Source organism: Erpetoichthys calabaricus, chromosome 4 (genome assembly GCF_900747795.2).
Source record: "Erpetoichthys calabaricus chromosome 4, fErpCal1.3, whole genome shotgun sequence".
Taxonomy (NCBI): domain Eukaryota; kingdom Metazoa; phylum Chordata; class Cladistia; order Polypteriformes; family Polypteridae; genus Erpetoichthys; species Erpetoichthys calabaricus.
In genome coordinates, this window is record NC_041397.2 from 260,035,986 (window position 1) to 260,062,199 (window position 26,214).

At 41.0% G+C, this 26,214-nt stretch overlaps 2 protein-coding genes across 5 annotated transcripts in view; one reads left to right on the forward strand and one right to left on the reverse strand.

Moving 5' to 3' along the window:
• Window positions 1-2,522, reverse strand: part of cryzl1 (crystallin, zeta (quinone reductase)-like 1) — a 59,520-nt gene extending 56,998 nt beyond the window's left edge. The window contains exon 1 of the mRNA XM_051926287.1: window positions 2,510-2,522. The gene's annotated coding sequence lies outside the window, so the exon portion shown is untranslated. The remainder of the gene's footprint in view (window positions 1-2,509) is intronic.
• Window positions 2,523-2,802: 280 nt separating this feature from the next.
• itsn1 (intersectin 1 (SH3 domain protein)) overlaps window positions 2,803-26,214 on the forward strand; it is a 282,819-nt gene continuing 259,407 nt past the window's right edge. For all 4 annotated transcript variants that reach the window (XM_028800700.2, XM_028800701.2, XM_028800703.2 and 1 more), the window contains exon 1: window positions 2,803-3,070. The gene's annotated coding sequence lies outside the window, so the exon portion shown is untranslated. The remainder of the gene's footprint in view (window positions 3,071-26,214) is intronic.

Here is a 26,214-nt window from a genome sequence, read left to right on the forward strand (position 1 = left end):
TATTGTTGCATAATTTTATTTAATCTGGTGCTACTCCAAAAAATGCTAAATAACTATTTACGTTTAATCACTCCAAAGTATCTTTTGCCACATACCCTCCTGCATGCTCAAGGAATGCTTGCATAATACGTGACCTTTCATCTAAGAGCTTTCGTCTGCAGTTGGTTATGAACAATAAATCTCTATGGAAACTAGTTCTCTAGGCAAATTCTTTCACATCATCTATGACATTATGTTAGTGTTCTCATATTGGTAGAGTAATGTACACAACACAAATCCTTCTCAATAAATTTCAAATACCATTGGCTCTGATCAATCAGACTCTCTTTGCATGTAATCTTCTTTGCATTTTCAAAACTTGCTTAAGCCACATGTGGTAAATGCAAATGGACAATGTATACTTTTTAGCAGCAATCTAAAAATGCACGAAATCTGAGGTTGCAGTACACCTGTCTCAGAAAGCAATGGGGACAGAACAGGAATCAGCCCTGATCAAGGTGCCAGTTTGTCACAGGGCACAGCTATACTCATTCATAGAAGGCTTGTTTAAAGTTATTAATCAACTTAAAACCTACATGTCTCTAGATCTATGCTGAAATATAAGTAGAAGACCCACGCTGACAATGATACATCTGCAAATACCACTCAGTGTTCTCAGCTAAACTCTGAACCCAAGACCACTGAGATGTAAGACAGCAGTGTTAAGAATTATGCCTTGTTAAACTTTCATCTTTAATTGTTTTCTAAGATTATCATGTCATCATGATTCATGAGCAAACATCAAACTGATTTTTTTTTAACTGACATTTTCAGCAAATTTGCATCAGTTTCCTGAGATTATCAACTTCTCCATATAGATGTTGTGGTGTTATTTGACAAAGAAAAGCTTAAGAGTTAGATCTATTCTGACCATTGAGTCCAGGGATTTTCACTCATGGTCATGAAGAGCACAATGCCTGCAAGTTTTTGTTCCAACCAGTTTTGCAATTAGAAGAGAGTCATTGCTGATAATGAAACTTGATATTTAACTATATTCTTGTTAATTCTTTCATTCAGTCAAGAAACATTTTAATTTCATTGTATAGCAGGGGGCATCACTCACTGTCCCAGAGTGCCACAGTGGTTGCAGGTTTAAACTTCAGCCAATTTTTTTTATTTAGAACCCATTTATTTGCTGCTATAGCAATATGTTTTAGGGGAGTTAACTTTTGTTAACTCACTTGTTATGAATCAGAGCCCTTAATTATTTATTTTACTTTTAAGCAGCTCGAATTAGGTTATAATTGTTTTCTTAACCAGCAATGATTAATAATGACATGAAAATAACAATGAAACCACCAACTCTCTAGCTATCTTGGTTCCATTTACAGTTGATTGTTAATCGAAGTATCTGTGTTAATAAAATGTTTAGAAATAACGGTGAGGACTTTGAAGTACAAACCACTTCTGGTCCACATAACATGTGGAGAATGTTCTCCTAAAAGAAAATTCTACAAATGTAATTAAAATTTATTTTGGATGAATTAAAACACTAACAAGAGATATAGTTAAATAACAAGTTTCATTATCAGTGAAGGTTTCCTTCTAAATGGGAAAATGGTTGGAACGAAAACCACCAGGAACTGCAGCCTTCCAGGGGGCGAGTGAGGATCCACAACTACTACCGCAACAACATTTATTTATATAGTATATTTTCATGCAAGACATATATGGCCCTCCGGTGGGCTGGCGCCCTGCCTGGGGTTTGTTTCCTGCCTTGCGCCCTGTGTTGGCTGGGTTTGGCTCCAGCAGCGGGCTGGATAATGGATGGATGGACATATATGGCCTCTTTGCATTCATAATAAGCTACAATAACATGTCTCAATTCGAGCTTGCCCAACAAGCAAATGTCAATGATTACTGAATGGGTCTTTCAAGTTCCATTAGAAGGAGGCATATCCTTAGTTGTTTTGCTCATTTGTCCTTGGCTATTGTAATTTCTCTTGACCATAATTAAAGGTACAGTAACCCGAAATTACTATAACTTCCTATAGCTGAGGTTTTAATCTAATGATTTATTTGATTAACCCGGTAGTTTCAAGAATAAATTACCTGGTGAATCTGTTACTGTGCGCTTTCCATAAAACTCATCATTTCCATGACTAGCATGCCTCTATGCGGAAGAAAGGGAACCTAACTGCTTGTGGGGGAACATAATAAACTAAAATGAACATTAAGAAATACAAATAAACTCTCCAACCGAGCTCAGCATTAGCAGTCATATACGCAAAGACTAAAAAAATACATTTATTAGGGACAGAAAAATGGACCGGAAAATTAAACGACAGCTACGAAGACAATCTTCACGAAACAGACGCATTCATTAATCGCTTGCTTATTTTCTGTGACAGGTCTCTTTCTTAATACAAATTTCATTTGCACGCCTTAACAGCGATACTTTGATAAACACCTACGCTTTTAGAAACTATGCCGAGACCTAACGCAATACAGTAATACCAACCTGACAGACCTGCGTTCCTTCCCCGCCAACCACAATAAAAGGCAATCCTCTTCCCCAATCTTTGCTATTGGACAATTGCAAAAAAATCCTCTTATTTGATTGGTTACAATCTCACAGGGTATGTCTGGTTTTTTTTTTAAACGTCATGGTACATTCCCACTCCAATTGGTTTGTACTCTTTTCAATCACTTTCACACACTTAATCCTGATACATTCAAGACGGCAGATTTATTTTTGACGACATTCAGGATTGATATATAATAGGTCAAGCATACACTATAGAGCCCACCCCCTCCCGCCTCCAAAATGAAATTTTACGTGCTGAGTGGTTGTATTTGTGTCAGTTTTTGATAAAGAAAAAAAAAGAATAACAAAGTGGGTGGCTGCGGCCCGCCGGTTAGGTTACGCTCGCAGTACAGCGGCTCTCGGAGAAAAAGGGGAAGACCAAAGGGGAAAAAAGATAAGCAGCCAGAGAGAAGGGGATATATGGGTGTTTTTTCCAAGAAGTAACATACGGATACTTCCGTTTATATCTTTTAAGACGTTTGAGTATGGACCTCTGACAATGAGGTAAGTCTGATTTATCTTTTCATGTGTGTGTTGTAATTCAGTGGTTTGCTTTGGATTTTTCTGTTTGGAAAAAGAGGAGTTGTAGAATTGCTGGGGGTGGTGGTGAGTTAGTCATCCACTGTATCGAAAAGCAGTGCCCCTCCTGGCGCGCACGCTACATGAAGAATTCTTTAAAAATCAATACAGCGCATGGAAATGTGAGCGTTAACAGTTAAAGTTTTTTTTTTTTTTAAATGAAAAGAATGAAATGCGCATTCGGTGGGTTATAAACAGGATGTTATTAATCGTTTATGCATTCAGTTTTTGCAGATCCCCACCGAACTCTTGCACCCCCTACCCCCCCCCGGCCAGCTAAAAGCGGTAGCAGTTTGTTCTTATTAATTATTAACAGGCCTCGGGCTTTACACGGACGATCCCCAGTTCCACAAAGCTTTAATTTTATGCGATCGCGGCCCCCGAAAGCGGGGATTTAGGAATGATTCATAAAACAGAACACGCGTCTCCTAATGAATTCTAGTGACGAAAGCAAAATTAAGGTTGAGATCAGTAACGGCATGTGCCCGGCTTTAAGCCGATTGGGTGGATATGTGACCTGGCTGCTTTATGCCCGACTGTGTCATTGCCGCAGAGTCACAGCCTGTGATGCAAGGAAATGTTTTGTAAATCGACGGTATTCACCATTGAGGGATGGAGAGTGTAATGCGAATTTTATTGGTAACCACGTTTGATTTATATGTGTAACATTTTTATTTAATTTGCCGTAGATAAATGTTTGTGATCTTGAACCATCTGAGGGGTCAACGTGAAAGGCGCTGTACACAGTGGCAAGATGCACATTGAACTCGCTCAGATCACATGAAGAAACATTAACATAGTAAAGCCTTCGGCCCTGATATTAAATGATGCAGTTTATTAAGCCCTGCAATAAAATAATCCATCCATCCATCCATTTTCCAACCCGCTGAATCCGAACACAGGGTCACGGGGGTCTGCTGGAGCCAATCCCAGCCAACACAGGGCACAAGGCAGGAACCAATCCCGGGCAGGGTGCCAACCCACCGCAGGACACACACAAACACACCCATACACAAGCACACACTAGGGCCAATTTAGAATCACCAATCCACCTAACCTGCATGTCTTTGGACTGTGGGAGGAAACCGGAGCGCCCGGAGGAAACCCACGCAGACACGGGGAGAACATGCAAACTCCACGCAGGGAGGACCCGGGAAGCGAACCCAGGTCCCCAGGTCTCCCAACTGCGAGGCAGCAGCGCTACCCACTGCGCCACCGTGCCGCCCGCAATAAAATAATGCTGCAGTTTTAAAACTGACAACAAAAGGGATGCAATTTTGGATATTGGTTAGATTTTATAGTGCCTTTTAAATTGAACACAATTTGCATTTGTAAAATTAATAAAATATGCACACAATTGTGGAAGGCCATATGTCATTCATGGAGCTTACTGTATCAGAGCATTAAGATGACTGTTAACATGCAGTTTATAACCTCAGTATTTTATGTTAAATTAGTCCAAGGTTCCCATCTTGAACAAAGTAACCTTTATCAAAATAAATTGATATATTTCCTTATTTCTTACATGTCTTACATGGTTAAATATTTTTTGAGCAGTGCCACACAAGTAAGGAAAGCAAACTTTTTAGTTTCTATGACATCTTTATTCTACAACAGGGATCACCCTAAGGCACTTTAGAAGTATTTAACCAATGTATAACTGTTTACTTCCTTTTTGTTTTTTTCCAGTAGGGCACAGAAAAATAAAGTGACTATACATTTATTCCCAATACATCACACTGCTTGCCTCAGCACCACAAATTTGGTGGTTTTAACCAAAATGACATTAAAATGGCAATTTTAATTTGCTTTTATGTGATTATATTTGGAGGCTCATGAGTTAAGTGCCATGCTCGGGGTCACACAGTGTATAAAGAGATGGAATTTCAGCCTATGATCTAGTGGGTTTTATTTAGTTTATAGTGTATTTGAAGGTGAACTCTAGACAGTTTTCACATGAATAACACAATTATTCAGCCTAATTTAATAATATTCAGTATATAATATATAATATTAATAATATTCAATTATTCAGGATTTCTTTATTTAACTTACAACTTGGAACTTGTTTTTTTTTTCCTTTACATCTCTGCACATTACTAAAACCAGGGGCCACCCAAGGAAATGTATTTTTACAGTTATCTGGGCACCAAGAAAATGTATTTTTACAGTTAGTTATCTGGGCATTAGATGTTTTATTTGCTCATGAAATAATAATATATAACCTTAAATAACTACAGAGCAGTGGTAAACCCAAAAAAATGTCAGTCTCTGAAGAAACAGTCATTAAAGGACACTTCCTTGACAGAGAGAGAAGAACATCCAGTGAAGTGCTTGCTCAGTATCTAGCAGAGTCATCTGGAACTAAAGCAAATGCCTCAGCCATGTAAAGAAATCTGAACAAGCAGTGGTCTTGTACACCATGTTGCAACTAAGAAAACATTCTTGTGGAAAGGCAGTAAACACAAGAAATTGCAACAACAACAACATTTATTTATATAGCACATTTTCATACAAAAAGTAGCTCAAAGTGCTTTACATAATGAAGAGAAGAAAAATAAAAGACAAAATAAGACAACATTAATTAACATAGAAAGGAGTAAGGTCCGATGGCCAGGGTGGACAGAAAAAACAAAAAAAAACTCCAGAAGGCTGGAGAAAAAAATAAAATCTGTAGGGGTTCCAGGCCACGAGACCGCCCAGTCCCCTTTGGGCATTCTACCTAACATAAATGAAATAGTCCTCTTTGTAGTTCGGGTTTTTCACGGAGTCACTTGATGCTGATGGTCATACAGACTTCTGGCTTTTAATCCATCCAGTTTGCAGTACTGGAAAAAGCAAAACAAAAAGCTAGGATAACCAGTGGCAGTAAGTCCTATGGACAGAAGAGTCCAAATTTGAAGTCTTTGCCTCCCAGAGGTACCACTTTGTCAGAAGAAGAATTAGTGAGAAGTACATTGATGCCCATCAGTAGCTTTCTGTGAAGTATGTTAGTGAGTCTGTTATGACTGTGGGGTATATTGCAAATAACCGCATTTATACTACTATATACTCTTACTACAATACTATATAGCAACCTTTTCCTGCTTCTAAGCAAGGTCAATATACTTGATTAACCTACTCCATAACCTTGGACCTGCACCTCCTCATCAGTCATCATGAGTTGACTTGACTTGACTTGACGTGACTTGAAGTTGCAAACATGAATGAGACAGCCTCTCAGCTAGAAATCAAACTAGGGCCCAAGTGTTATGCAATATGCATATAGAGAATGAAAATAGGAACTAGAAATATGTAAGCAAATCTAATTATGGTGTTGTGATCATATGAAGAACAGTTTTGTTTTAAACAGATATGAATGAAATGTCTACTCTTCTCTCATTTAATCTTGTGAAATCACTTCTCCTGGTTAGGGCCATGGTGGCAGCAGGCTAAGCAGATCAACCCAAACTGCACAAGCCCCATCTACAATTCTACCTCTTTCAGGGTTGGTGCAACTCTAGAGGGAGCCACTTTGGGGGTGGGGTCATCCTTATGACATGTCCAAACCACCTCCACTCGTTTATCTCGATCTGAAGGATTAGCGACTCTACTCAGAAGCTCTACCGAATTGCTCAAGTATTCACCCTTTCACGGAGTATCATCCAGCAGCATTTCTGCCACTTGTATCCCCACTCTCATTCTTTTCGTCATTATCCACCGCTCATGACATTGATATGTGGATAGGGATAAACAGTAGATCAACTGGTAAACCGAGAGATTTGTCCTTAGAATAAGCTTCTGCTTCACCACCATGGACCAGTACAGTGTCCACATAATAGATGCTTCTCTAGTCTGCTTGTTGATCTTGTATTCTCTTCATCCATCACTCATGAACAAGGTCCCAAGGTACTTGAACTCTTTCACTAAGGGCAGATTTCCACCCTCCTCTTAGAAAAGAGTGGATTACTCTGTCTAAAGACTCATGACTTCAAACTTGGAGGTGCTGATCCTAATCGCTGCTACTTCAAACTCTGCAGTGAATCAATGGAGTGTGTGCTTGAAGGTCTTGGTCTAATGAGGTAAATAAAACGACATAAAGCAAAAATGCTAGCACTAGCCCTCCCAACTGGACACGATCACATCCTTGGCTGAGCCTTGATTTCCTGTCAATAGAAACATAAACCAGACCGTTGATAAATCACAGCCTTGATGGAGTTTGAAACCCAAAGTGAAGAAATTTAACTTAAAACCAAGTATCTGGAAACCGCTCACCCTGCGTTCATATATAGAATGAATAGCATGCATGAGTGATCCTGTTGCCTCACATTCCTGCAGCAATGTCCCACAACACTTGCCAAATGACGTGGTGATATGCTAATTCCAAATGTACAAACGAATGTAGACAGGGTTATCATACTCCCACGCACCCTCCATCAACTGCGACAGGGAGAAGAACGAGTCTACAGTTATACAACAAGATGGAATCAACATTGTTCCATCTTATGCTCAACCATCAGACAGAATCTCCCCTCCAGCGCCTTGACATAGGCTTTATCTGGTATGCTGAATAGTGTAATCTCTCTGTAGTTGGAACACAGCCTCTAGTCAACTTTATTAAATACTAGCTGTCCCCTGCAGTTCTACCCGCATAGTAGTGAAACAGGACAAATTTTAAAAGTCAATTAAAAAAAAAATGTAAAAAAATTATGTAATAATTTATATTGAGAAGAATTTATATTGATAGCTTTCATATCCAAGGACCTCTTGATATGCAGTATTTTTGGTTTTGTTATCAGGGACAAGAATGTAGCTATGATCTCTTTGCCAAAAATGTAAAAAGTTGGCAAGGTGTCTCTGGCCAAGTGGAAGGTAGGTACGCTCCATCAAACGTTGCTACTGTATCTGATCGTGTTCAGCTCTGATGGGAGAGCATCCTCCACATGGGGAGAAGAACATGTGGCCGTGATGTCTCTGCCAATGAGCAGGTACCCTCTAAAACACACGTAGCTGTGATCTCTCTCAAAAAAAGTCAAATGTTACTCTTTAACAATCTCTAGATGATCATGTCTGCTGAGCAAACGGGTATCGCTAGCTAAGTGGAGGTACGCTTGAACACATGGCGAGAGGTAGAGCGATTTGAACGGACTCTAGCGCATGAGTGAGGAGGGCCCCGCCCGGTTCCCTAGTCCCGCCTCCCCCTCCCCTAGTTCTGCAGCCCGTCTCTTGGATTTGTACGAATAAATCAGTGTTGCGACCGAACTATATACTCGCAAAATCAACCGGAATCCATCCATCCATCCATTTTCCATCCCGCTGAATCCGAACACATGGTCACGGGGGGTCTGCTGGAGCCAATCCCAGCCAACACAGGGCACAAGGCAGGAACCAATCCCGGGCAGGGTGCCAACCAACCGCAGGACACACACAAACACACCCACACACCAAGCACACACTAGGGCCAATTTAGAATCACCGATCCACCTAACCTGCATGTCTTTGGACTGTGGGAGGAAACCGGAGTACCCAGAGGAAACCCACGCAGACACGGGGAGAACATGCAAACTCCACACAGGGAGGACCCGGGAAGTGAACCCAGGTCTCCCAACTGCGAGGCAGCAGTGCTACCCACTGTGCCACCGTGCCGCCCATCAACCGGAATGTTCAAGCAAATTATATGAAAAAAACTATTTAAATCAATTAAGTAGTTCTTGCGTGAAAAGTAGACAGACATACAGACATTGGATATTATTTATAGATCTAGATATAGATAGATGAGAGAGAGAGATGGGTCCACCACAGTAGTCTGTCAGTCCAATGGCACTTTATCCACCTTCCATATAACATTCAATAGACACATTAACAACACTATTCTGACAATGTCCAGTGCTTTCAACAGCTCCAGTCGGATCTCATCCAACCCAGCACTTTGTCACTATTGAGTCATTGGACCACCCCAGTGATGAGCTTTCCACAGCTCAATAGTTTTCACCTCTTCATCCCGGCTGAAAACAGTCTGGGTAAGGCCATACCTTCCCCTTCTGAGGAGTAGAATGTTTTGCCAGAATAGCCTTGAGGCCATCCAGTAGACTTTGTCCGTGGACTCTCCAAACTGCTTCTGTGTTTGAGCTTTTGCTTTCGCAACCACTTTTACAATAGTCGTCTGAACTGTTGGTATTTCTCAAGTGAGTTGGGGATGCCATGGACTGCGTTTCCTTGAAGGCTACCTTCTTCGGTCTGACCACAGCAGTCAGCTCTGGCATCTACCATCGGGTCCCAGGATTGCCGCTAAGAGATTCCCTGACTGCCTTATGACCACAGATTTACCAGCTGCTTCCAAAATGTAGTTTTTTGAAAGGGTTTGTTTGAGCTCCAGATCTCATTCTGCACATGGAGAAGTTCTTTCAGAGACGGGCGGTGAATTCCTCATAAATGGAAGCCTTAGCCAGACTAACAGGCCATCCTAACTGCACTTCTGGGCTTCAGTGGTCTATCTGGCCTACTCCTCTTGCTTTAAATCCAACTTACTATCAAGTGGAGATCATTTAATTGCTCTGTCCCCCCCATTTTACCTGAATGCGTAAAGCATGTGGGCACAGATCAGACAATACAACCACAAAGTCTGTCATTGGCCTCTGGCCCCAGGTTGTATGGCAGTGGTGTTCTGTTATGAACAATCCATGAGTAGTGCGGAAATCAAATAACAAATCACAGTTTTTGTTCAGATCCGACAGGCAGTTCTTCCCAGTTATGCCACTCCAGGTTTCTCCATTATTCCTATGATGAGCATTTAAGTCGACAAGTTAAGACTACTAAGGCAGTGGGTAGCACCCTTTTCAAACACTTCATCCACATTCAGATGTAGAGCGTTTTTTATGTGGATTTGAAGTTAGCAGGTTCCCGATGAATTAGATTTTTTCCCCAGCAGTTGTATTCCACCTGTTCCTCATAAATAGTATTTTGTGATCGGGTTTAATTCTCTCCTCCCCCCCCCTCCCCCCCCTGCTTTTACAGTTCATACATATGTTTACTTTGCTACAGAGATTCCCACACACATACATGACACAAACAAAATCCTTGTTCTAATTTTTTACCAGTGGTGTAATACTTTGAATAGTATTGATACACTGCATGCTTATTTCCATCCTCTATTAGTATGTCTTAATAACCAGTGTCAGCAGAAATACATTTATTGGAGGACAGTGAAGTAGTAGTAGTAGTAGTAGTAGTATGTATTAATTTGCCATGGCCTTCATACTCCCCTGATTTGACACCCTGTGATTTCTGGTTATGGGGTATGGTGAAGGAGTATCTGTAAAGCAGGAAAGTTCATGATATCGATGACCTGAAGGACAGATTATGGACTGTGGTATCATCTATTCCCCGTGAAATATGTGTCCGGGCTATAAATGGTACTGTTGCTCGTTGGTTTTTGTGTGTTGAGCATGATGGCAAACAGGTTGAGACATTCCTGTAATCATCTTGCACATATGAAGTATGTTTTGTGAATAAATTGTTTCCGCCATTCAAATGTTAACATAATCTTGACTCACCCTGTATATAGATTGTGGTATTTTTTTTCAGAATAATTATTTACCTGTATGTACGCAATCAGCCACAACATTAAAACCATGGACAGGTGAAGTGAATAACATTAATTATCTCATTACAGTGACACTTGTCAAGGGGAGGAATATATTAAGTAGCAAGTGAACAGTTAGGTATTGTAGGTGATGTGTTGGAAGAAGGAAAAATGGACAAGTGTAAGGATCTCAGCGACTTTGTCAAGGGTCAAGTTGTGATGGCTAGATAGATATTTTATTAATCCCAAGGGGAAATTCACAAGTAGTAAAAAGTGTCCTGGGAACGAGTCCACATAAAAGAAAGTGATAGGAGTTAACAGTGAAATAGAGAAAAAGGTAGAAAAATAAAGTCATATACGGAGCTGCTGGAATAGCTCAGGCACTGCTGTGAGTGGCAGTCAATTAGACAATTGGGCCAGATCATCTCTAAAGCGGCAGGTCTTGTAGGATGTTCCTCGTATTCAATGGTTAGTACCTATCAAAAGTGGTCAAACGAAGGATAATCCGTGAACTGGTGATAAGGATCATGGGTGCCCAAGGCTAATTGATGTACCTGGGAAGCAAAAACTGGCCTGTCTGGTCCAAATCCACAGAAGTGCTACTGTAGCACAAATTGCTGAAAACATCATTTTTCCGTGAGAGAAAAGTGTCAGAACATACAGTGCATTGTATCTTGCTAGTACGGGACTCTAGCTGTGGACTAGTTGGAGTGTCCATGCTAACCCCTGTCCACCGCTGAAAGTTCCTACAATGGGCACCGGAGCATCAGCACAGAACCGTGTAGCAATGAAAGAAGGTGACCTAATCTGTTGAGTTGCGTTTCTTTTAGATCATGTGGATTGCTGGTGCGTGTATGTGTTGTTTACTTGAGGAAGAGATGGTAGCAGTGTACACTTTGGGAAGAAAGCAAGCCAGTGGAGTGAGTGTGATACTTGAGGAAATGTTCTGTTGGGAAACTTTGGATCCTGACTTTCATGTTGGAATATCCTATGACGCATACCACCTACATAAGAATTGTTGCAGACGACGTACACTTCTTCATTGCAAAGACATACCCTGATGGAAGTGGCCTCTTTCAGCTGAATAATGCACCCTGCCACTCTGCAAAAATGAATTATTCAGGAATGGTTTGAGGAGCACAATAGAGTTCAAGGTGTGGACTTGGGTTCCAAATTCCCCAGATCTCAGTTCCATCATGCATTTGTGGGATATACTGGAAAATCAAATCTGATCCATGGAGGCCCCACCTTGCAACTTACAGCACTTAAAAGATCTACTGCTAACATCTTGGTGCCAGATATCACAGGACTCCAACAGAGTTCTTTTGGAGTCCATGCCTAGATGGGTCACGGCTGTTTTGGTAGCACAAAAGAGCCTGCACAATATTAGACAGGTAATTTTTAATATTGTGGCTGAACAGTATAAGTTTGTGAGTGGCAAGTGGATTCAAACTCATGGTTATTGTCTAGGTGCAGTTTTCCTTGTCCAGAGTAAGTCGAGTCTTGAAACCCGAAAATTCGATCATAAAATCAGACCCTGACTTATGCTCCCATTCAAAAATGCGACACTTTAATTTTTTTGTTTTTTACATCTTCTTGCTTCTTCTAATCTTGCACCAGTTTCTCAGACATATCGAATTTTGTTGTAGGAGTGCAGTTACCAATTTCTTTTGCCACTCCAACGACTTTTAATTTAAAACCAGCTTCACATTTTCTTCTGGTCGAACGCTCCATCGTAGATAAGGGATGCTCTTATGATAAAGGTGTATGAGGGTGTGATATACAAAAAACACAATACAGTGCAATCGTTTCTTCGGAATAGTTTGGGTATTACCGTGTGGTCACGTAGGCACAAAACATAGAGGAAAAAAAAGGCAGTGTGCTCTGTGGTTACTCTCTCAGATGGGCACTAGCATATCATAATCTCTTGGACCAATAGCATGAGTTTTCTTATACTACCAACATTATAAAATGCTGGAAATTCTACGGTAAAATCAAGCCCTGGCTTCTCCGTGGCAGAACTTAAACGTGAATATGTATGGTAAGTGGTTTTGAGAATGTCATATAGACTTGTTTTTTTATCTTAAATGTAGTAGTTTTACTTGTCATGCTCTGTAAATCAATACCATACAATTCTAAACTCTTGTTTGTTTTGTTTTAAGTATTTTGGAGCCAGTCTTTTGAAATTTGCAAATAGTATTCAAATAGTGTGTTCACAGCAGGCAGTGTTACCAAGATGTTCCCTTTAATGCCTGGGAATAGTATTTTATTGTTCTCATAGTGTTCTTATCTCTGTCTGTATTTGAAAGCTATTTTGCCTGTTTTGTACTTCCTTGGTGCAAGTTATCTTATTTAATCCTCTGTGCAATAAATTACATACCGAAAAGTAAACAGTTATCATTTTGCTTACTGATTAAAGTAGCTAGTAAAGTCTGCCTTACTGCTTTCTTTTTACAGGAAGTTTCATCCATCCATCCATCCATTGTCTCCCGCTTATCCGAGGTCGGGTCGCGGGGGCAGCAGCTTGAGCAGAGATGCCCAGACTTCCCTCTCCCCGGCCACTTCTTCTAGCTCTTCCGGGAGAATCCCAAGGTGTTCCCAGGCCAGTCGAGAGACATAGTCCCTCCAACGTGTCCTGGATCTTCCCCGGGGCCTCCTCCCGGTTAGACGTGCCCGGAACACCTCACCAGGGAGGCGTCCAGGAGGCATCCTGATCAGATGCCCGAGCCACCTCATCTGACTCCTCTCGATGCGGAGGAGCAGTGGCTCTACTCTGAGCCCCTCCCGGATGACTGAGCTTCTCACCCTATCTTTAAGGGAAAGCCCAGACACCCTGCGGAGGAAACTCATTTCAGCCGCTTGTATTCGCGATCTCGTTCTTTCGGTCACTACCCATAGCTCATGACCATAGGTGAGGGTAGGAACATAGATCGACTGGTAAATTGAGAGCTTCGCCTTGTGGCTCAGCTCCTTTTTCACCACGACAGACCGATGCAACGCCCGCATTACTGCGGATGCCGCACTGATCCGCCTGTCGATCTCACGCTCCATTCTTCCCTCACTCGTGAACAAGTCCCCGAGATACTTGAACTCCTCCACTTGGGGCAGGATCTCGCTACCAACCCTGAGAGGGCACTCCACCCTTTCCCGGCTGAGGACCATGGTCTCGGATTTGGAGGTGCTGATTCTCATCCCAGCCGCTTCACACTCGGCTGCGAACCGATCCAGAGAGAGCTGAAGATCACGGCCTGATGAAGCAAACAGGACAACATCATCTGCAAAAAGCAGTGACCCAATCCTGAGCCCACCAAACCGGCCCCCCTCAACGCCCTGGCTGCGCCTAGAAATTCTGTCCATAAAAGTTATGAACAGAATCGGTGACAAAGGGCAGCCCTGGCGGAGTCCAACTCTCACTGGAAACGGGTTCGACTTACTGCCGGCAATGCGGACCAGGCTCTGGCAACGATCGTACAGGGACCGAACAGCCCTTATCAAGGGGGCCGGTACCCCATACTCTCGGAGTACCCCCCACAGGATTCCCCGAGGGACACGGTCGAATGCCTTTTCCAAGTCCACAAAACACATGTAGACTGGTTGGGCAAACTCCCATGCACCCTCCAGGACCCTGCTAAGGGTATAGAGCTGGTCCACTGTTCCGCGACCAGGACGAAAACCACACTGTTCCTCCTGAATCCGAGGCTCGATTATCCGACGGACCCTCCTCTCCAGGACCCCTGAATAGACTTTTCCAGGGAGGCTGAGGAGTGTGATCCCTCTGTAGTTGGAACACACCCTCCGATCCCCCTTCTTAAAGAGGGGGACCACCACCCCGGTCTGCCAATCCAGAGGCACTGTCCCTGATGTCCATGCGATGTTGCAGAGGCGTGTCAACCAAGACAGTCCTACAACATCCAGAGCCTTGAGGAACTCCGGGCGTATCTCATCCACCCCTGGGGCCCTGCCACCAAGGAGATTTTTGACCACCTCGGTGACCTCAGTCCCAGAGATGGGGGAGCCCACCTCTGAGTCCCCAGGCTCTGCTTCCTCATTGGAAGGCATGTTAATGGGATTGAGGAGGTCTTCGAAGTACTCCCCCCACCGACCCACAACGTCCCGAGTCGAGGTCAGCAGCGCACCATCCCCACCATATACAGTGTTGAAACTGCACTGCTTCCCCTTCCTGAGACGCCGGATGGTGGACCAGAATCTCCTCGAAGCCGTCCGAAAGTCGTTCTCCATGGCCTCCCCAAACTCCTCCCATGCCCGAGTTTTTGCCTCAGCAACCACCAAAGCCGCATTCCGCTTGACCTGCAGGTACCTATCAGCTGTCTCCAGGGTCCCACAGAATAAAAGGGACCGGTAGGACTCCTTCTTCAGCTTGACGGCATCCTTCACCGCCGGTGTCCACCAACGGGTTCGGGGATTGCCGCCACGACAGGCACCGACCACCTTACGGCCACAGCTCCGGTCAGCTGCCTCAACAATAGAGGCACGGAACATGGCCCATTCGGACTCAATGTCCCCCACCTCTCTCGGGATGTGGTCGAAGTTCTGCCGGAGGTGGGAGTTGAAGCTACTTCTGACAGGGGGCTCTGCCAGACGTTCCCAGCAGACCCTCACAACACGTTTAGGCCTACCACGCCTGACCGGCATCCTCCCCCACCATCGAAGCCAACTCACCACCAGGTGGTGATCAGTTGACAGCTCCGCCCCTCTCTTCACTCAAGTGTCCAAGACATGTGGCCGCAAGTCCGACGACACGACCACAAAGTCGATCATCGAACTGAGGCCTAGGGTGTCTTGGTGCCAAGTGCACATATGAACACCCCTATGCTTGAACATGGTGTTCGTTATGGACAATCCGTGACGAGCACAGAAGTCCAATAACAAAACACCGCTCGGGTTCAGATCGGGGGGGCCATTCCTCCCAATCACGCCCTTCCAGGTCTCACGGTCATTGCCCACGTGAGCATTGAAGTCTCCCAGCAGAACGAGGGAGTCCCCAGAAGGTATGCCCTCTAGCACCCCCTCCAGGGACTCCAAAAAGGGTGGGTACTCTGAACTGCTGTTCGGTGCATACGCACAAACAACAGTTAGGACCCGTCCCCCCACCCGAAGGCGAAGGGAGGCTACCCTCTCGTCCACCGGGGTAAACCCCAATGTACAGGCTCCAAGTCGGGGGGCAATAAGTATACCCACACCCGCTCAGTGCCTCTCACCGGGGGCAACTCCAGAGTGGCGCAGAGTCCAGCCCCTCTCAAGGAGATTGGTTCCAGAGTCCAAGCTGTGCGTCGAGGTGAGTCCGACTATATCTAGCCGGAACCTCTCAACTTCGCGCACTAGCTCAGGCTCCTTCCCCTTCAGAGAGGTGACATTCCACGTCCCAAGAGCCAGCTTCTGTAGCCGAGGATCGGACCGCCAAGGTCCCCGCCTTCGGCCACCACCCAACTCACACTGCACCCGACCTCCTTGGCCCCTCCCATAGGTGGTGAGCCCATGGGAAGGGGGACCCACGTTGCCTCTTCGGGCTGTGCCCGGCCGAGCCCCATGGGTACAGGCCCGGCCACCAGGCGCTCGCCATCGAGCCCCACCTCCAGGCCTGGCTCCAGAGTGGGGCCCCGGTGACCCGCATCCGGGCAAGGGAAAACGCCGTCCAAAATTGTTTTCCATCATAGGAGGTTTGTTTTAACCGCTCTTTGTCTCATCCCTCACCTAGGACCAGTTTGCCTTGGGTGGCCCTACCAGGGGCATAAAGCCCCGGACAACAGAGCTCCTAGGATCATTGGGACACGCAAACCCCTCCACCACGATAAGGTGGCGATTAAAGGAGGGGTTACAGGAAGTTTGCATAAAAAAAAAAAAAAAAAAAACCTGTGCTGGTTCAACTTAATTTCTGTGAAGCTTAGAAAAGCAGATGCCGACAAAATCTGACAAGTCTTTGTGTCAAAAACTAAGTCTTTTATAGTGAAAATCAACTGATTAGATCGGCAACCAGTTGATCAGAGCATCATTAGCCTGCAGGGCTTCATTTAAAGCATTATTTAATCCTTATCATGTGAGGTACAGTTCAGACAAGGTGATTGATTATCTTAAAGTGAAATGGTAACCTCAGATGTTTGAGAGAGAACCTCAGATTTGTGATTCTAATTCTAACTTCTTAAAATGCTGCCTTAAGTTTCAAAATTGAGCCATTAACAATATTAATAAATGAAGAATGATGAGCCTCACAGTGTCTAATTTTTATCTAGTGGCAAACTAACCATTTTATTTATGAGCGTATAAAGAAAAGGTAACTTGCATAATTGCAGCAAAGGAAAGCATGGCATGTACAAACACGAGTTCTAAAATACAAAATAACCAGTACTCTACATTTTATTTAAATTTTGTGAGTGATTTCATTAACAAAACATAATTTTCCTTATTACTACTTTGGGGTTTTAACCTCATGCATTTATCGTCAGAAGCATTGTTATATAACAATACCTTAGCTATAGGTTCAGTTTTACTCATGCCCCTTTGTTTTATGGGCTTTCTTTTGGGTTTTTGGTCTTCTCATAGTTTAGACACATGCTGTTTAGTCAAATGATGCCTCCAAATTTTCTTTATATAATAGGACACTCAAAATTTTGTTGATCTACAATAATTGAGTTCTGTAGTAGATCTACCCTTGCTAATGGAAAAGGTTTTGACTCGTTCATGTGAATGAAATTAAGCAGGTGAAATAATTGATATTTCAATATTGTGCAATGGTTAATGCTGCTGCATTACAGTGCTACACCCAGCATATTCTTTCAGTGTCTGTGTGAGGTTTGCTCCGAGTATTCTGATAACATGTGCGTGTAAGTTTTTGGTAGTGTGTTAATGTTCCCTGTGATGAGCTAGTTACAAATCAGTATTGGTTCCTTCCTTGTGCCAGGATAATAAGCACATCTGCTCCTCTTGACTCTAATCTGGATAAATAGCTTATAAAAGTGGTTAAATGGATCAAATAATAATTGATGGATGAGAGTTGAAATCTTTTTGTTAACTTCTTTTGCCACTTTTGTCGGTTTTGCTTTGGAATATCCCACCTCAGTAGAGACAAGGGAGTCTTTTAGTAATTTAGTAATGCATACACTGCAATTTGTTTTTTTTGTTTTTTTTTTTAAAAGAAAGCATGGGCAAGCGACAACTCACACTGCACAGTAGAGTTAAAAGTGATAGTTTTACCCATTCATAAAAATATGATGGCCACAGGCTTCTCAAAATGTCAACAAAAAATAGAGCTTCATTCCTTAATCTTGCCCAGCAGTATAGTCTGAAAATACAAAGGATAGAATAAGGGCTATGTAATTCACCATTGTGTGCGTATGTGTATTTTGGGTTATTCCAGTAAATGGCTTAAAACCATGTCAGATATAACACTGTGTATGCCTGGCATAATCAGTATGGCTTGCTTTCTTCTAAGTCACGTGTTACCTCATCAAACCTGACAAAATTACTCTTTTTCTATACCGGTAACTCACAGGTCAGACTGATCATCTACACGCTAAAACTCGGGGACTAGATTGTCTCATATTTGCTTAGTTTTAAATCTTGGATAAATTATTTTAGAAATGCAAATTGGCGTGAGTCAGTTCTGCTATGCTTTCAAGTGTTGGCATTCCTTGTCTAATACTTGGTTTATAGTAATGAGCCTTTCTGTCTGTTGTGTTGTATTGAAAGCTATCTGGAACTACTCACAAAGCCAAACTATGAAACTGGTGATTAAAATTGCTTTCAGGTGCTTGGTGAAATAAAAGGTGTCTTCATTCACATATTTTGCCTTCTGTTGCTGCCGCAGTGGTCATTATGAGCATACAGTGGTGTGAAAAACTATTTGCCCCCTTCCTGATTTCTTATTCTTTTGCATGTTTGTCACACAAAATGTTTCTGATCATCAAACACATTTAACCATTAGTTAAATATAACACAAGTAAACACAAAATGCAGTTTTTCAATGATGGTGTTTATTATTTAGGGAGAAAAAAAATCCAAACCTACATGGCCCTGTGTGAAAAAGTAATTGCCCCCTTGTTAAAAAATAACCTAACTGTGGTGTATCACACCTGAGTTCAATTTCCGTAGCCACCCCCAGGCCTGATTACTGCCACACCTGTTTCAATCAAGAAATCACTTAAATAGGAGCTGCCTGACACAGAGAAGTAGACCAAAAGCATCTCAAAAGCTAGACATCATGCCAAGATCCAAAGAAATTCAGGAACAAATGAGAACAGAAGTAATTGAGATCTATCAGTCTGGTAAAGGTTATAAAGCCATTTCTAAAGCTTTGGGACTCCAGCGAACCACAGTGAGAGCCATTATCCACAAATGGCAAAAACATGGAACAGTGGTGAACCTTCCCAGGAGTGGCCGGCCGACCAAAATTACCCCAAGAGCGCAGAGACCACTCATCCGAGAGGTCACAAAAGACCCCAGGACAACGTCTAAAGAACTGCAGGCCTCACTTGTCTCAATTAAGGTCAGTGTTCACGACTCCACCATAAGAAAGAGACTGGGCAAAAACGGCCTGCATGGCAGATTTCCAAGACGCAAACCACTGTTAAGCAAAAAGAACATTAGGGCTCGTCTCAATTTTGCTAAGAAACATCTCAATGATTGCCAAGACTTTTGGGAAAATACCTTGTGGACTGATGAGTCAAAAGTTGAACTTTTTGGAAGGCAAATGTCCCGTTACATCTGGCGTAAAAGGAACACAGCATTTCAGAAAAAGAACATCATACCAAAAGTAAAATATGGTGGTGGTAGTGTGATGGTCTGGGGTTGTTTTGCTGCTTCAGGACCTGGAAGGCTTGCTGTGATAGATGGAACCATGAATTCTACTGTCTACCAAAAAATCCTGAAGGAGAATGTCTGGCCATCTGTTCGTCAACTCAAGCTGAAGCGATCTTGGGTGCTGCAACAGGACAATGACCCAAAACACATCAGCAAATCCACCTCTGAATGGCTGAAGAAAAACAAAATGAAGACTTTGGAGTGGCCTAGTCAAAGTCCTGACCTGAATCCAATTGAGATGCTATGGCATGACCTTAAAAAGGCGGTTCATGCTAGAAAACCCTCAAATAAAGCTGAATTACAACAATTTTGCAAAGATGAGTGGGCCAAAATTCCTCCAGAGCGCTGTAAAAGACTCATTGCAAGTTATCGCAAACGCTTGATTGCAGTTATTGCTGCTAAGGGTGGCCCAACCAGTTATTAGGTTCAGGGGGCAATTACTTTTTCACACAGGGCCATGTAGGTTTGGATTTTTTTTTCTCCCTAAATAATAAAAACCACCATTTACAAACTGCATTTTGTGTTTACTTGTGTTATATTTGACTAATGGTTAAATGTGTTTGATGATCAGAAACATTTTGTGTGACAAACATGCAAAAGAATAAGAAATCAGGAAGGGGGCAAATAGTTTTTCACACCACTGTAATTCATTCTTTTTCCATCTGTGTGGGTGTGGATAATACAAGTAATGTTTCTGTATATAACGGTGTGAGGTAACTTGAGTGATTTAGGAACTGACAAGTAAAGCTAGGAGTTTTGATTTTTCTCTTTTTCACACTTTCAGACAGATCTATTGTGAATTGCTATAACATTTCATCCTGGTTTAATTGTCTTGTCATTCTGGCTTTTTTTGAGATGCTGCTGTTTGGTGCTCTTATTGTTTGATTAGTATGGTTTGATTTTTGAGAATTGCTGATTATCGAACAAAGTTTTACAGTATGTTAGAGAATTTTTGGTGACTACTAATTTAATGAAAATGTATACATGTTTATGAAAATGTGTTGTATAAAACTACATGTTTTCTGTCATGGTAGTTGGTCTGTAAACTGTAATCAAATAAGTGGCCTGTGCCCTAACTTGTGTTAAATGCGTTGAGCACTCTAGGGTTATTGACTGTTTTGAAAATGTATTTTAAATTTTTATGTGGTGGTTTACATGGTGGAGGGGACTCCCCTATCTCAAGTTTGGTATGCAGCTGCTGCATTAAATAAGGCTGGAATAAGTACTTAAACCGAGGACTGCAGATTAGAGGCTATTTTCAGCCAGTAATTGGACTACTACTTAAATGAAACCTGTTTTCTGGTGCCAATTATAGTTAAGCAAATAAAGGAGAAATGTTCAGAGAGGATCATATGTCTAAATGCTCAATATCTGTCAGTGTAAATGCACTTAAATTCTTATGGATTAAACTGTTTGTTGAGAAACACATAATAGTTTGATGTAAGGCTTCACAGTTGATTGTTTATTAATTGTGATTAAGAGCACAGCTGTATACTGTGCAAATTGTTGCAGCACTACAGCAGACTTTATGCAGTCATTTAAAATTTAACCACATAGCTCATTATGTAGAGTATATGAAAAGTAAGCTAGCAGCCGAAAGACATAGATAACCATTATTACCTGTTCACAGTATAACGCTGGTCTGCGTCTAGCAGACTTTTGAAGGAAAATTCAGATAAAAGAAGCTATTACATTTTATTTATCGAAAAGAAGGCTCCAATTAAAACTGTGTACAGCAAAGGTTTTAAAGAAAATGATTAACATCCGGAGCAACAGATGCATCATCCCCTCCTATAATTATTTAAGTAGTTGCCTTTGATTCATTCAAAATTAAAATTTAAGGATGCTCCAATTGTTCAACCACCAATCAAAATTGGCTGATTTTTCACAAAAAAAGGCTGATTTCTTTTACAGCAAACTTCCTGCAGTGTAAACAAAGAGCAGCGAGTGAAAGCTTGTTTTATCAGTTAATGAGATAAAATTAGCCTTTACGTTAAAGAAAGTGGAGTAGCAAACTGAAAAAAATGTAATCAGAAAAGTCATTCTCAGCAACTAGACAAACGGCAAGAAAAGCTACTTTAAGGAATTCAGATCTTTGTTTTGTCCTATAATTTCAAATGGACACTGCTTGAGTTTGGACAGCGTGCTTGTTTAAAATGCAGCAGCTTACAATTTTAATTGGAAAAAGAACGATAAAGACCAATTTGAAATTGCTGCCTAATAAACAATAGGGTTTTTTTTATATATAAAGATTTGTACTGTGTTTATTATTAGTTGATGTGTGTCATACAGCATAAGCTTTGGTAAGAATTGCAAATGTCAAGTTAATACACTGGGGGGGGGGGGGGAAACACACCTGTATAAATATGTTAAATGTATTTTAGAAAGCTGTAGTGCGATTAATGATTTAAAATGATCATAATGCATAAGCGTATGTATATTTACATTTAAGCAGTGTTTAATTGTCAATATCAATTTATTGTGTGAGAATATGTATGTACTGTATATTTTTTTTTTTCTTTTTGAAACTTTTTTTTTTTAAATCTTGTTTCATATAGGTACATTAGACAAACAACAGAACAATATGACCGCTTCTAATTCTGAGAAGCATTTTATGTACTGTCATGCCATATGCCATATGTATTATGGATAAATTTTTTGTACATATTTTATTAGTTAAAGTATGCATTTTAAGGAAGTTTTATTTATTTTAGTATTTTATGGTCACTGAACAATAAGCCTACAAAATTTCATTTTGTTAAAAAAACAATGAAAAGTTAAAACCTGTGGTCTATAATTTTAATGATTAAAAAATACACTTTAACATAAACCTTCTATTTGTGTGGTTATGCATGAGATTAGCGTTTAAAAGTTTTTTAAAGGAATAAAGGAAAAAAATCGGAATCAGCCATTCAAGTACCATGAAATCTGTGATCCGTATCAGCCTTAAGAATCCTGATCGAGGCATCCCTATTAAAATTGATCTGAAACAAGTGTTGCTTTATGCAACATAACTGACTTGTGATTAAGCCAAATATAGAAGAATTCATGAGCACAAGTTTCATTATATAGTTGTTGATATATAATATGCATTGATATTTTTTCCTGTCCAGTTTTACTCAAAAAGTCGCACATTTATATTATATTCAATTATTTGTATCTAATTGCACAGTAATAACTTCATATGATTTACTTTATAATAGGACAGGCATAAACAAAATATTTACATTATCGCAAGAAACACATATAAACATTAATGCAAGAAAGCCAATTTTCTGACTGTACTTAGTTAGTGTAGGACTAGGTGCTTTAGTTTAATAGATTTGCCATAAAAAACTTAAAAAGAACATAGTAGGACAATTTTATTTTTAAGCTATGTTTTCTAAACAAATAAACCATGGCAAGATCAAGCATTCAAGTGACTTCACATGCACGCAAACAGATACACACAAACCACTTACCAATTGCTAGATGCAGCTGCTGACCAAAGCACTGTAGTTTGTTCCATTTGTTCAAATCACCAGCTTTAATCACATTAGCACGTTGTCTGTGGTAATGCAAACTTGTTGCACATCGTTTATTTTGCACACTTTAAGCACATCTGAGTTCCAGTGCAATTGTTTCTCCAGTATGATCATCTGGCACATAGCCTGTCTGAAAACAGAAGGTTTTCATCTCCCAGTTCTCAATAAAATGGACAGTTATGCTCATTTATAGCTGCATGGTATGGCTAGTGCACAGATTGGATGTGGTGGAAAAGTGGCTTGTGCTCTGAAGCTGAAAATTTTCTCTTTCTCCTCATCATATAGGTTGGACAGTGCTTCTTTGGCAAAGTGCTTCCAACTAGGGAAAGGCCATATTTGGGATAAATCTTTCTTAGTATCTTCTGAATTCCATTTTTCTTTTTTACAGTAGCAATAGGAAACATTTTTTGCAATGCGGTATATTATGGCAGCTGTTATTTTCTTTCAACTGGGGCTTGTCTTTTTATACAGTATGCAACGAGAGAACGTTGATGTCAGTGTGGTTCTGCGGCACTGTGCTTTGCTACATTTTGAGCAGACGCCTTGCGAAGTTTAATACATTCTTCATACTTTGTAACGTGTTTTGTTTTAAAATGACTGAGTAGGTTTGATGTGTTAAGTCTTTTTTTCCTACTTCTCTCTTGCAAAGTTTGCATATAACATTCTTTTGTTCTATATCATTCTGCCTGAAGCCAAACCATTTTCAAACAATGGACATCACATTTTTACCTTTTTTGGCGCTAAATTATTGCGGACAGCACTATCCACTTCTTCCTCCATTTCAACCATTGTTGCTAAGCAGGAGGTGGACTTTAGTCACAATACCTGCGTTTTTTCCGCTGAGCCTAGAGCAGGGGTGGGCAAAGTCAGTCCTGGAGGGCCGCAGTGGTTACAGGTTTTTGTTCCAACCCAGTTGCTTAATTAAAAAACAATCCTTGTCAATCGTTTAATTTCATAGCTTGTTAGTGCTTTAACTTTGCCATGTCAAGTAATTCTCATATCCTACACTTATTTTTCCTTTCTAAGGATATCATCCAAATGATCTGAAGTCTAAAACTGATGAGTAATTCTCAGTGCTTCACTTTTTTTCTCTTCACTTTCCTTCCAAGTATTTAATTAAACCAAATAGTGCACGATAAATATATACAAATGGAAACAAGCTAAATGGAGAAATGCCGGTCTCTTTTGTCATTTGCATATTATTGCTGATAAGGAGCAATTAAAAACTAAGAATAAAGCTGTTTAAGACTAAAATAAGCAATAAGGGTTTGAAATCTTAATGAGCGAGACAAATAAAATGAAGCAGGAGTGTTACTTGAGCAATAAGTGCTTTTTATTAAGCAATTGGGTTGGAATAAAAACCTGCAGCCAGTGTGGATCTTCCACACTGCCTCAACCACCTCCAAAACAGAACTTTTATACATATAAGTCACTTTCCTGCAAAGATGAGTGTGCATGTAAAAAAAGAACTGAAAATCTCACACTGACCTTTAAGTATTTTGACATTCTTGATATCCTTCTGCTTTGAAACATTCTGACCTGTCATTGTTTACACATGTCTTAAACAACTATTAGCATCCACTGATAATTTCTGTATTATTTATTTATTTATTTTATTACATTTCTATTGACTATATTTGTGTATCTAGATTGCAAATACCATACATTGCATCAATGTTCATATTGCTTTCTACACGTCAGTATTGCTGCTACTTCTTTGTCTTTGCACAATGTCTTGTTTGTGTTTTAATTCTATTTTTAATTTATTATTTGCACTTCATGTTGTTACATTGTGGACCCTGAGCTTCGCAATTTTGTCTGTCTGTATACTTCTATATGGTTGAGATGACAGTAAAGTTCACTTTGACTTTAATTATAGCGTTTATCTTATACTACGTCTCGTTCTTTCATCGTTGATTATATTTAGCCGGATTGCATTCATAATAGTTGCTTTTCCTCTCCTTTTTTTCGCATTACATCTTTTTCTGAGAAATGTGTCTAAAACTGGCTTATGCAGTGTTGCCAGGCATTAGCCATTTATGATATTATATTTAACATCATTAACTCAACAACAATCATCCCACCACAATGTATTCTGTCAAGCGTGCAACTTCATTCTACTATGTGCACCACACGTGACAATATATCTGAAATGTACAGCCTTCCATTTCTGAAAAACCAAAAGTATTGTCCACCTGCATATTACCATTAATTTCTCGATGCAAATCATCAGGCAACAACTGGCAGCATTCTGTTTATTAAAAAAGTCAAATTACTTATGGTGGTTTGTTTTTTTTTTTTTTTTAAATAGAGAGAGAGACCAACAAAAGATGACAACACAAGATGAGTAAACTAGTTGTTTGTTTGTCGACATTTATTCAAACCCACTGTATGTTAAGTTGCTACTAATGTTCTGGCTTTCATGCCATCTTCGTTACCAGTTGTTTCCTTTGAACGAATGGATTTTACATGTTAGCATACTGTATAATGCGAAAAGCACATACAGTAATCCCTCGCTACTTCGCGGTTCACTTTTCGCGGATTCACGACTTCGCGGATTTTATATGTAAGCATATCTAAATATATAACGCGGATTTTTCGCTGCTTCGCGGGTTTCTGCGGACAATGGGTCTTTTTACTTCTGGCACTTGCTTCCTCGGTTGGTTTGCCCAGTTGATTTCATACAAGAGATGCTATTGGCTAATGGCTGAGAAGCTACCCAATCAGAGAACGCAGTTAAGTTCCTGTGTGCTGCTGATTGGCTCAGCGACGGAGTGTTGCATTAACCAGGAAGACTCATCTCACTCATTCAGCATTAACGTGCTACTGCTTCAGGGGCCGTGTCCAAGTGCCAACAGAAGATGCAAATGATTGCAGAAAAGGTAAAAGTTTTGGATATGTTGAAGGAAGGGAACAGCTACACCGCTGCAGGACACCATTACAGCATCAATGAGTCCATGATTCTTTATTTAAAAAGGAGGAAAAGCATATAAGATCTACGGCCGCAGTGTCCTTTAACCAGGGTGCAAAACGAGTTGCAAGTGGACGTGATAAGGCAGTAGTCTGGATGGAATCTGCTTTAGGAATCTTTGCAACAAGGTCGACGACGTCATGACCGCCTACAAGCTGCTACGTGTACTTTGCTATACAGTAAGTGTAAACTTATCTAC